Here is a 13,846-nt window from a genome sequence, read left to right as displayed (position 1 = left end):
ACGCTGAGACAGGTCGTGGAGATGAAGAGTCCAATTAGCAAAACAGACCTGGAAGTTAAATTTGATCAGTCTTGATCATGTCCCTTGGGAATTTAGAGACAGAACTGTCTCAAAGAGCAATAAAATTTTCCAAGAAATCTTTTTGACAAACAATTGCCCCCCTTAGGGATTCCTGGGCATAATAGGTCCCCAGAATCCATGCTTGTTATAAGATCCAAGTGTTGAGAGGATCAGGTTGTTACTTTTTGTGTCCTGGAGGAATGTGTGTGATGGAGTAGATAGTGGCTCATGCTATTATGGTGTTCATGCTCTTCAGGGCTATGTCTTGCCCTTTCTAAATACCTAGCAAAGATTTGAGTTGTTCATGCTTTTGGGGTTTGTCACAATGGTAAACATCTAAGACCGGCATCACTTAATTTGGGTTTTCCTCCCCCTCAAGCTGACAAGCAATGATATAACTAAATTACTGTCACTCACTCAACGTGCCATGATATAACTGAAATACTGTCACTCACTCACTCAACGTGCCATGATATAACTGAAATACTGTCACTCACTCACTCAATGTGCCATGATATAACTGAAATACTGTCACTCACTCACTCAACATGCCATGATATAACTCAAATACTGTCACTCACTCAACATGCCATGATATAACTGAAATACTGTCACTCACTCACTCAATGTGCCATGATAAAACTGAAATACTGTCACTCACTCACTAAATGTGCCATGATATAACTCAAATACTGTCACTCACTCACTCAATGTGCCATGATATAACTGAAATAATGTCACTCACTCACTCAACATGCCATGATATAACTCAAATACTGTCACTCACTCAACATGCCATGATATAACTGAAATACTGTCACTCACTCACTCAACGTGCCATGATAAAACTGGAATACTGTCACTCACTCACTCAACGTTCCATGATAAAACTGAAATACTGTCACTCACTCACTCAATGTGCCATGATATAACTCAAATACTGTCACTCACTCACTCAATGTGCCATGATATAACTCAAATACTGTCACTCACTCACTCAATGTGCCATGATATAACTGAAATACTGTCACTCACTCAACATGCCATGATATAACTGAAATACTGTCACTCACTCACTCAACGTGCCATGATAAAACTGAAATACTGTCACTCACTCACTCAATGTGCCATGATATAACTGAAATACTGTCACTCACTCACTCAATGTGCCATGATATAACTCAAATACTGTCACTCACTCACTCAATGTGCCATGATATAACTCAAATACTGTCACTCACTCACTCAATGTGCCATGATATAACTGAAATACTGTCACTCACTCAACATGCCATGATATAACTGAAATACTGTCACTCACTCACTCAATGTGCCATGATATAACTGAAATACTGTCACTCACTCACTCAATGTGCCATGATATAACTCAAATACTGTCACTCACTCACTCAATGTGCCATGATATAACTCAAATACTGTCACTCACTCACTCAATGTGCCATGATATAACTCAAATACTGTCACTCACTCACTTGACATGTCATGATGTAACTCAAATACTGTCACTCACTCTGGCATAAAACAACATTCACTCACTTCGTCAGGCATGCAAGTCACGTGTCTTGGAAACACTAAGTGTGCTAGTGGAACAGCAACTGACATAATCAGTAATATCTTTCTCTCAAGAAATACGTTCATCACAATGGCAATCACCTCTCACATTTCAACAGCCTCAAAACACCACTCCAATCAAACAGCAAGTAATACTATGTAAGAATGTCCTCGTGGCCTTTAAAGTCATGTTAGCTGCAGGCAGTAAGTATGTTTCCTGTTGAGTTGGATCAGACTTAAAACAGATTTTTGACATCATATACCAGACTGGCCCAAGGGGAGATTACTCTATCTGTCTATCTCCCACTTGTGCTCAGCTATGTGGGAAGGTAACCGATACAATGACATTATGTCAAGGCCGTGATGTAATATGTGTGATAACATCTGTTATCACCTCGTCAACATTACATATCAGCTAGTTGAGAGACAGGGCTCACAGGCCATGACCAGTTCTTTTGTTTTCTTCCGAACAAGAATGTTGTTTACAAAGATGGACAAAGACGATTGTGTCGCCTCATGATTTAAAAATGTTGATTGTCATGTAGTATTCATGAGAAAATAATGGAAAAGGTTGTCCATCATCAGGCTAAACTTAAGCTTGACAATAGCAGGGGTCAGATGGACAATAATATCTCCCGGTGTTTATCTATACCCACCTGCCCGAGAGTCCGAGACTTGCTGTGGTTTTTCCTTTGTTAATCTCATGAAGGATAAGAACTTATATTGTGAGTGGCATTTTGATAATGACTCTATTTTAATATATCACAGAAAACTTATGTAATTAAACCATGTATCGATCAATGTTTTCAGTTATTGTCTTCTGTAGTTATTTGTCTATATTGTTCTGTCCAGTGTAAAATAAACACCGGACTGGCAACTTATTAGACTTGCCAGTCCAATTGTCTGACTGGAATTTACCTGAAATTTTAAACATATATCTTCTGTGACAGATTGCCAGTACGTTCAGCAAAAACAGGTCATTCATATATAGGTATGTAGACTCTGTAAAAATAGTGTAACACTCAGGTTCGTGACTGAATATATACTATTGATAGAGATATTTTCGTCTTTCCATGATACACGAAACTGACTTTCATAATATGTCGAGTGTATATTTGAAAGGATGACATATCTTATGATCATTATCAAAAGTTGTGTATCAAAAAAGGTTAAATGCTGGGATAAGGCCAGAATAATGTGTTCTTGTTTATGGGTCTGTCTAGTTTGATTTTTGGCAAAAGTTAGGAAAAACATGATGGCCTGATTTGACAACTTTCAGCTGTTCAAATATCATATCTCATATCAAGATGCATGCCGAATCACAACCAGAAGTCTTGTTTCAGACATAGTATTTGTAAATAGTATCTAGTGTTTTAGACATGCCACCACTGGAATCCTGTGCTAAATAATTGATAGGTTCAAATGTTAAAGGCTTGTCAAATTAAAGACCATTTAATGAAAAACATGTCTGCATTTTGCCGAGTATTAATTTGATTAGCAAATGGCACATTTAGTTCATCTTACGCTGTGATACTTTCTAAAAAAGAGTTTTTATAAAACTATAAAACTGAGATGGTTCAAACTGCTCATAAAGTCGGGCATGTGAATACTTATTAAAATATTTCTGCAGCTTAAAGAGTGTGTTTTATGACTTAGTAATTCTAATCATTCGCGGAGCTGATTACATAACAATAAATCACCCAAGTTGTCCGAGTTAAAAGCCTGATCAGACCGGTGTTAAGAAAAACTTGTGAAATTGATATGCTAATATCTGCTGTTTTTCCTGGCCCTAATGTACGCCTCTGTTGGAGGCCTGATAATTCCTGTAGCCATTCAACATCAAAGACTGCTTAAACTTAGTTTTCCCTGAAAAAATGCAGATGTTCTGTGATAAATCTTTGTTCTGATATTTAAATAGAAAATGAAGTTTGTGTGATGGACATTCTGGTCAACAGATTTTCTCTTCACAGGTTTGTAGAAGTATTACTTCCTGAACTGATCAAATAATAAAAGAATATCTGATTTTTGATATTGGGAACCACCATTTGCCTAATTCAAGAACAAATTTCTCTTTAAACTTCAACCTATTCTTAATATGATGTGTGTGGAATCTCTTCTAAATCTGTGATGTCTAGCCTGGCCTCGTTTTTTCAAGGTGGATTTGTAAACACACAGCAAATAATCCTATAAAGAACTCGGAGAACTTAAGCAAGATTGATGTAGCGTTCATTAAAGGCCGGTTACAAGCCTCTCTGTGTATCCATGACATACTAGGAGGCTAGCCAGTCCTTACACTTGTTATCAGGGCAAGTTATTCCCAGAAAATCTGGCATGTATAGTTTAATCGAGCGTTTCACCATTATCAGTTTCGTTCTTATTAAATTTGTGCCCTCTTATCTATTTCCTTATTACTATCGTAGTTATCTACCCTTGTTTTCCATTAATCCATGGGAGTTGTATTGACAATGATGACGTACTGAGATTTCACTCACTCACTCACTCACTCACGCACTCACGCACTCACTCACTCACTCACTCACTCTGGAGAGTATTTGCTTGAAAGTACTTGGAAATTTAACTGAAGTTAGGAAGGGGGCACGTGTGGCCAAGTTGTCTAAGGCGCCGCGATTCGCTGTGCAGAGTTGCGACCCTTGGGCACGCCAGTAACCTATAATTGTGGGTTCGAATCCCGGTTCGCCCTGATTATGTTTCTAGGTTTGTCAGCACCATACTCGTGCTCTTGGGTTTCACCGAAGTGGTAAACGTCCAAGACCTGCATCACTTCGGGCTTTCCTCCCACATTAAGCTGACACGCCGTGATATAACTGGAATAATGTTAAAAGCAGTGTTAAACCCAACTCACTCTTATTAGGAATTCATTGATCAATTGGATGTTTTATCAAAAAACCTAATCATCTTGATATCTAGGAAATCCTAAAGGTACTCTTCACAAAACGGGGAAATGATTGAAGGTAGACAGGGGAAAGTATTGGAGACATTAGAGGGGGATATATTTGAGGTATATGGGAGAAAGTATTTATAGTTAGATTGGGGTAGTGTTTGAAGGTAGAGGAGAACAGTATTTAGAGGCAGCAGTAAAGTATTTGAAATAAGAGGGAGTGAGTAATATTTGGAGGTAGAGAGGGGAACCCGGAAGGTACTTGGGAGAATGGGAAAGAATTGGAGGTAGTGTGAGATAGATCCTAGGGAATAATGCAGTATTATAGAGAAAAAAACCTCTGTCAGCTGTGCTCAGTAAATAACTGCTCACAAGGAGATACTGGATATATATATCCTGGCTGGAGATGGGTATTATGGGAAGACATTCCGATCTCATCACTTCCTGTACAGCGAGCACAGGGATATAATCTCAAAACCTGACACTGCTCCACTCAAGAATTTCTAAGTCAGCTCTTCACACATAAATTGCTATTTTTTTCATCAGGTAATTGTTTTCTCCAACAGAGAAGTAAAAATTCCTGATTTTTCAATATGTTGAGTGCTGCACTAGAAACTATCTGAAGCACACTTCTTTTTCTACTTCATATTTTTTAACAATGTTTTTGTACGATAACATATTTCATGAAATTTAGTTGCACAAATTCATTCTTTAGGTACTCAGAATTTCACAATTACATGCAAAAGAGAAATGGAAAGATTATTTGAGAAATTTTCCTCTGAAAGACATTTCAGGAAAAGTCCTCATTAGTTAAACATTGTCCATCACGCAACATGTTTGGGACCCAATATAGGTAAAATTCATGAAACCACATCCATCAACGAACATATCGCCTATGAAATCTTTTATTACACAATACATTTCAATTCTAAAAAATATTTCACAGTCAAGCTGTAAGAGTATGACAGGACTGTGGGGTTGCCATGATTGCTAAAAAATTCTGCATGGAATCCTTTTCGCTCACAAGGATTTCACAAATGAATGGTATGACGAAAATTTAACCTCACAAAAAGGAACTTGCTTGACCGAAGAGGGTAGCGCCCCCTATTCACCAACTGCATTGACTAACACCGCCAGTCAAGCCCAAGCTGCTGGAAACAGAGAAAAGAACCTATTCAACCTTTGGAATCTGCTGGAGAGTTGTCAGGGAGCACTTGTAATTGGTATAATTGGATTTGTTTAACTGGTGTCAACTAGTTCTCTGTGAGTGATCTCTCGAACTCTTACATGCACAATTAAACCAGGGTAAGAAGGAATAAAAACACTGCCAAATCTCCCTGTCGTTGACCTTTGCATGCTCCTCTGCCGGCACCAGGGAAACAAGCAGTGCAGTCCAATTTGAAAGGATTTAAATATCATCTTAACAGATTTATTCAGTTTTGAAATTTAAACTTCGGATTTAACTAATTCATAAATTATGATGGTGTGAGTCATAAAATATTTGTTATGAAAATATTTCTGCTTTCAATCTGTTTTTCAGAACATGAATGTATTGAAATAATATTGTTTGTCGTTATGTTAATGAATCATTTATATCCAGTACAAAACATACGTTTAGTTGGACGAGAGTTTCAACACAAATATTGATTTATTGACTGCTCCAAGTCCCAGCAGATATGTTGCTTTTGCAGAAACATGGAAAATGTGTTGACTTAATCAGAAAAGTTATAAGGTTTATAATGCCGTTGAAAAGGCATGACTGTTGTGTTAGCAGTATGAATTATTTCCCTCTGTTCCGACATCAAAGGTGCAGTGTACCTGCCTGTTCTGTTACGATGTGCTATTGTGTGGACGACTGATATACCACGGCTAATCATTCGCCTCAGACTGAGAAAACAAGTTGATTGTCATATGAAGTAACATACCCTCGTCATATTGTGTGAACTAACAGTAATGTGACTTTTGATATTCCCGGCCGACCAAGTCATTCAATTTCCTCTCTTTGATGTTAGATGATTATTTTCAGGATATTAACAGACTATTGGGAATGATTGTCCACTGTTTGTTTTTGCTAATTGAACCCTTATCACAAAGCGCAATGTTTGCCGATATACGAAGTATGATTTGAGACGGGGAGATGTTGCATTATGGTCCGTTCTGTGATCTATCCAGGAGACCTACGGGCCATCCATCGTCTAGAATAGCAAACAGAGCGTAATTAGTGTGGCTTTCTGTGTGGATTGTTGTTGATAGGCCCTAAATTACAATGGTATTAATCTGTATTGAGTAGAGATGAAGTTAAATACTGCACATGAGATAATGTAGTGTTATTTCAGAGCAGCACTTGTGTAACGCTTTTGTTCCTAGATGTAGATTTACATCAGGGCATGCTGGGGATTTCAAAGAGAAATTAACACCTGTGTATTAATCCTGCCTTAATGCAATATATTGTGTTGAGTCAGCACCCTCAGGGTTAACGATGGTTCCCAGGGGTCTGTGGGTGGGGCTTGGTCTGGATGTTGCCTATGGGCCAGTGGTTTTATTGTGCTGGTCGAGGAGCTGGAGGAGGTGGCTAGGAGCTGGATATCAGTCATAGCATATCAGGAGTTGGGATAGCAAGGGTTAAGGTTCTGATGAGCCGACGGATGATAGAGGCCAACAGTTGTCCACATCTACCAATCTAACCGAAAAAAATGAGGAGCCATCGAAGGAAATCATATATACAAAGAAAAGTAAGTTTTTGTGGACGAGTCTGTTGATGTGACAAGTTGATGGATGGTAGAAGTTCGCAAGGGCTTTTGGTCGTTAATTATGGATTTGTTTGAATACAGGGTCTTTGATCAACTCTGACTTCATGAACTAGGGATGTACATTGTTTCAATGGGAATTCTGATCTATGTGTGATCGTTGGAATTCCACTGACACGCAGAGCTAATCAGCTTTTTTTTTGCATCTATGTGTAAATTATTTGACAGGCTGTCAAATTGATTCTGGGAAACAAATGTTATAGATCAGCCTGTTGGATGATTACATGCAACTTGTCGTCCACATGGACAATTATATCACCTTGCATTTTATTGTCATGAATTAAAGATGATTCGGTGATAATGTTTAAAAAATTCTTCTTGATGTTAAGTTCAAACAAATCTGTTTCCCTAGTTTACCAGACTATACACTAGGATGATTAATGATACTGTCATTGGATGCTGCGGACATTTTATTTTGGGTGAACTTTTCACAAGCTCGACTATAGTGTCGTAAGAAACAGATCTGTTATAATGATAAAATATTCAGGGCCACTTCAAAGTGAATAGCTAACGGTTTAGCAACCCGTGGGAATATCTAATTGAATGAAGTGTTATTATGTATGAGGCCAATTATAGTTGAAAGTGTGAAGCTATTCAGATGCATTCTTTTTGCAGTACTGTCTTTATGAGGAACAGAAACTGGTTCTTGACGTGCAATAACACTGGAACCTATCTCTTCTTGTAATACAGAAACATATCACCCCTTGTAATACAGAAACATATCACCCCTTGTAATACAGAAACATATCACCCCTTGTAATACAGAAACATATCACCCCTTGTAATACAGAAACATATCACCCGTTGTTATACAGAAACATATCACCCGTTGTTATACAGAAACATATCACCCGTTGTTATACAGAAACATATCACCCGTTGTTATACAGAAACATATCACCCCTTGTAATACAGAAACATATCACCCCTTGTAATACAGAAACATATCACCCGTTGTTATACAGAAACATATCACCCGTTGTTATACAGAAACATATCACCCCATGTAATACAGAAACATATCACCCCTTGTAATACAGAAACATATCACCCGTTGTTATACAGAAACATATCACCCCATGTAATACAGAAACATATCACCCCATGTAATACAGAAACATATCACCCCTTGTAATACAGAAACATATCACCCCATGTAATACAGAAACATATCACCCCTTGTAATACAGAAACATATCACCCCATGTAATACAGAAACATATCACCCCATGTAATACAGAAACATATCACCCCTTGTAATACAGAAACATATCACCCCTTGTAATACAGAAACATATCACCCCTTGTAATACAGAAACATATCACCCCTTGTAATACAGAAACATATCACCCGTTGTTATACAGAAACATATCACCCGTTGTTATACAGAAACATATCACCCCATGTAATACAGAAACATATCACCCCATGTAATACAGAAACATATCACCCGTTGTAATACAGAAACATATCACCCCATGTAATACAGAAACATATCACCCCATGTAATACAGAAACATATCACCCCATGTAATACAGAAACATATCACCCCATGTAATACAGAAACATATCACCCCATGTAATACAGAAACATATCACCCCATGTAATACAGAAACATATCACCCCTTGTAATACAGAAACATATCACCCCATGTAATACAGAAACATATCACCCCTTGTAATACAGAAACATATCACCCCATGTAATACAGAAACATATCACCCCTTGTAATACAGAAACATATCACCCGTTGTTATACAGAAACATATCACCCCATGTAATACAGAAACATATCACCCCATGTAATACAGAAACATATCACCCCTTGTAATACAGAAACATATCACCCCATGTAATACAGAAACATATCACCCCTTGTAATACAGAAACATATCACCCCATGTAATACAGAAACATATCACCCCTTGTAATACAGAAACATATCACCCGTTGTTATACAGAAACATATCACCCCTTGTAATACAGAAACATATCACCCGTTGTTATACAGAAACATATCACCCCATGTAATACAGAAACATATCACCCCACGTAATACAGAAACATATCACCCCTTGTAATACAGAAACATATCACCCCTTGTAATACAGAAACATATCACCCGTTGTTATACAGAAACATATCACCCCTTGTAATACACCATCATATCATTTATGTGCACTACTTAATGACAAAACTTACAATCCGTCAGTGTTACCACAGCGTGTCTTTATTCTTATCACAATATGCCACACATGCTTTACACGCTACTCCTGCACGAGACAAATAGTGCATCTCGAGTCATGGATCAATGACGTCACATGCTGCATTCATGAGTGTAGGGACCGCCTCCATGGTCCAGTGGTAGAGCGTCCGCCCGGAGAGCCGAAGGTCCCTTTTTCGATCCCCAGCCACGTCATACCAAAAGACGTTAAAAGATGATACTTGTTGTTACCCTATCTGCCGCTCGGCTTTAAGGGGCTAAAACAAGAACTGGTCGGCTCGGAGTCAGTATACTGTGTCTGTCCGAGGTATTTATGATAAAGTGCGGCATGGTATCTCAGTGAGCTAGCACTATAAATCGACATCAGCCCGGACTAGAACAAGCAGCCACACAAACACACACGTACATGAACGTCTCTATATAAGTGCAATAATCTTGGACGCAATGTTAAACCCCATTTCACCTCACCTCATGAGCATAGGTTAACACAACCTTCCATTCGTTTGTGCATTGAACTAATCTAATATCTCTTGAATATGATTAATTCTTCATATATATATATATAACCAACACGTATGGTATTCGCGTTTCTTTTGGCGGTGAGTAAATATAGCACCCTTGACAGTGCAGTATGTATCGTAGCAGGCCCCTTGCTCATCGCTTGGTATTTCCGATCCAAAATGGTCACTGTGAAATGTCCACAAGATCATGATGTCATCCGAAATTGAACGCTACAGAACCAGAGCGTGTAAAAAAAAAATTAGATTTCGTTGAATGATTAATGACATGTTTGATTGTCTTTATCATCTGAAGTTTATTGATTGATAAGACAGCCAGGGTTGTAAATTATGATAATTGGAACGGCATATGCTTGATTGGCTATGACAGTGTTTTGATAAAGAAATATGCATTATTCATGAGATCAGTTAACAGTTGTATGGGGATACGGGCCAGTTTCATCTTCAGCTGTGTCGCAGATTAGCTTAATGCGAAAATAAAGTAGGAATGTCAAATTACTTTAATCAAGAACTTTTAAAATTTTGTTCAAAGAATGTTTTTATTTAATTATCTCTGTAACTTGAATACATATTAAACAATATCAAATTTGCATTAAATATGAATCTTTAAATGTTAAGCTTGTATGTCAATCATCTATTTAAATTTAGAATTTAACTACATGATGGAGTAAGATGTCCAGAACATATTAATACATTGCAGTCACGATCCTATTCAAGTTCCCATCATAATGGCAGGGGAAGTGACTTTCACCCAGACCAAATTTGGATGTTATAAATATTTACACGGAAGTAGGAAGCAGATATGTGCATGTTAGGTTCTGCAGAGGATTGTGGGATATCCGATATGTCATATTAATCAAATCAGGATACATGTAGTAGCACATTTTTTAATGTTTTTTTGTGAGCAAAACCTACACTGTTCCCATGCTATGACAAAAGGGTTCTGGGTAGAGAGAGAGCTGTAACGTATGAGAGAAATATTGCTTCTTCTACAATACTTTGGTGAAAAATGGACCAGTTTCATTAGAAAATTGGAATCTGCTTCCTGGGCAATAAATAAATAACCTGAAACAGGAAATGAAGAAAAGAAATATTTTGATAATATCAACGAGGTTTATACGTTCTTATAATTCATGGGGAAGAGCTGAGAGGCAGGCGAGAGAAATGTGTTTTTCATCGTTACTGGAGGATAGAGATGTTTTCATTGTGTGGCCTGTGCGCCCCGAGGCAGGTCTCACTGATTCACTTCGGTGATGTAATTTACGACTGTTTAGTTCCAGGCAGAGAATAACGCTCACCGCACCACTGTTTATGGAGCAGAAATTATGCTAATTAAAAACACTAATTAGAATTGATTCAGTTGAAAGTTGCCGTCATGTGATTGGTTCTTAGTGGAATTGTTTGGAGAAATTTTCGCGAACATTTAAACATTATTTTCAATATAAACAATCTTATTTTTGAAAATGTAAAAAAATATTGCTGTATGATTTGTATGGGTGGAAATATTTAGTGTGATAATTTTTTTATTAGCTCAATCATATACCTGTGATTCGTAACAATCTAAGTGATTATCTATTAATAAGAATAAATCTTCATAGAAAATTTAGCAAGTAGTTATGATAGTTTTAGTTTCCAAATCAAATTTGGCTGCAATTTGTAATCTCGTAATGTTTTTATATCTGTGATTTGCATTATTTGCATATGAGCAATTCATATTTGGCTAGTGAATAATTGTGCTTTAATGTGGTTATCTGTGAGTTTTGGCTTCCATTGGGCTGGAGGCAAATAGTCGTAAACTGCACAACACAAGAATATCCCCCGAAGGGGAAAACAGTTCTGAAGGCTGCCATGTTGTTTTATTGCCAGCACTGAGATACAGAAACTTTGAACTCTGCTCATGTAGAGGAAGTTGAAAGAAGACTACAAAAGAGAGTTATGCTTTATGTAGTATGATACGCTTAAAAAACAGACTTTACTGATGATATCTAGATGAAATTGGCTTAATGGAGTACATCAGTCAAAGATGTATCCTGGTATATATAGACTTAATGGACAAAACAAGAATAGGTTGTCTGGCTAGTAGTATATTTGGAGAGGTTCAATTCAGTTGGTTCACATATTGAAAATCGAAACGTTTCTCGTTAAAATTTAAACCCTTTTCAGAACGTTGATGAATATAGTTAAGTATTTTTAAGATAAGTTTTAGAATGTGATTGATGCCAAAAGAAGTCGCAAGTGATTTATGGCTTATGTGAAGTTATAATTATGGCTTTTGAGTTCATTTGGGATTGTGTTGAAATTGTTACATTCTATCATTGCTGTAAAGATGTTTAATGTTAGGGAATTTCATTATATGTTTGTTCTTCAAATACAAGCTGCAAGTCATAAAATATTTAATTTGTCACATGACAATTTTCATTTGTGTGATTAAGACATAGGGTATTTTATAGCACTTCAAGGAAAATTACTTTATGTAAATTTACAGACTAGAAGAAAGAGATGTTGTGATTTATCATGCAATAGCTGTTTAGGTCAATTATTGCATTACACAATAATAATTGTCAGATTATCACCCATTGTTCTTTTACTACAATGGCAGCAATGAACAAATTTGGTGTCTGATTCGTTTAAGATTTGAAAGATCCTGACCTAATCCAATTTAACAGAGTGTTGTTTGTGTGTGAGAGGAGGGCAGATTGATGGAGGTGTTTCCAACGAGGCAGACCTTCGTTCGGGTATAGTGTGACAATGATGCAAGTGTGCCGGAAAGGGAGAAATATGGACTGGCTTAGATAGTGACTCATACTCCTCAGCACCATGATCCGGCCATATGTAATTAGATTTAGGCGGAGGACTTGACTAAAACAGGCATAAAGACCTGTGAAATAGGGGAGTGTAATGACCAGAGCCCATCTTCACTGCGGAATTGCCACAGTTACTGCAGGATTGTAATGGTGGCTGTATAATGGCTGCAGGCCCAGCATGGGGCCAGTGCCCATAGAATTAGGGGTCATTAGGTCCTTTCACCAGCTCAGTTGGCCAGAGTTGGTCATTTCTCCTGCTGAATCTGATTTATTCAGCGTCCATACATGCCTTCGATTCTATCAGTGGGGCTCCTCGTTTTAGGCTATTTAATCATCCGAGTTGGTAATAATTGGTTTTATGAGCGTGACCAGCTTGTGACTAAGGGAGCCCATCCCCACATGGCCATAATGTATTTCCCTGGTCAGTACATATGCATTTATAGCCCCCATAACAGCAACACTCTACTGGGTTTTTTAAACCTTTGATGAGGAATAGTCCTTTTACTTGTAAGACAATATTCTCCGTTCTTTATCAGGATTATTGACCTTTGTTTTTTTTAAGATTAGGGGACCAGTTTGGTTTTTATTTCAATATCAGTTGTAAAATTTATTATTTTATGGTTTTATCCATTCAAATATTTCCACGGTATGTGAATGTACAGAGACTGCTGCCTCGGGAATGGGTGATTGTAATGTTATATAATTCTCTTTGATGACTAATAACAGTCTCTGTATTTACTGTGCACTCATTACAGGAGAATTTTGAATGCTGAATGTTTTTAATTTTTTGATAGAAATGTTATATGATTCAATTTTGACAAAAGCTACTTGTGATTCAACTCCTTAATTGCTGTGTCTAATGACTGGGCAGCCCTCCATCTCCATTCACAACAAAATGGCAACTGCCGTCTGCTTCAGTGCTGCCGTCTGCTACATCTGCCTTCAGCAGACAACAGGA

At 37.5% G+C, this 13,846-nt stretch overlaps 1 protein-coding gene across 5 annotated transcripts in view; it reads left to right on the top strand.

Annotated features, from left to right (window-relative positions):
- Positions 1 to 13,846, top strand: part of LOC124133965 (protein naked cuticle homolog 2-like) — a 116,820-nt gene that overhangs the window by 87,525 nt on the left and 15,449 nt on the right. The gene's annotated exons all lie outside the window — the stretch shown is intronic.

Source organism: Haliotis rufescens, unplaced genomic scaffold, assembly GCF_023055435.1.
Source record: "Haliotis rufescens isolate VD_foot unplaced genomic scaffold, xgHalRufe1.0.p SCAF_17, whole genome shotgun sequence".
NCBI classification, from domain to species: Eukaryota; Metazoa; Mollusca; class Gastropoda; order Lepetellida; family Haliotidae; genus Haliotis; species Haliotis rufescens.
Note: the sequence above shows the minus strand (reverse complement) of the source record. Positions and strands in the feature narration are given on the sequence as shown.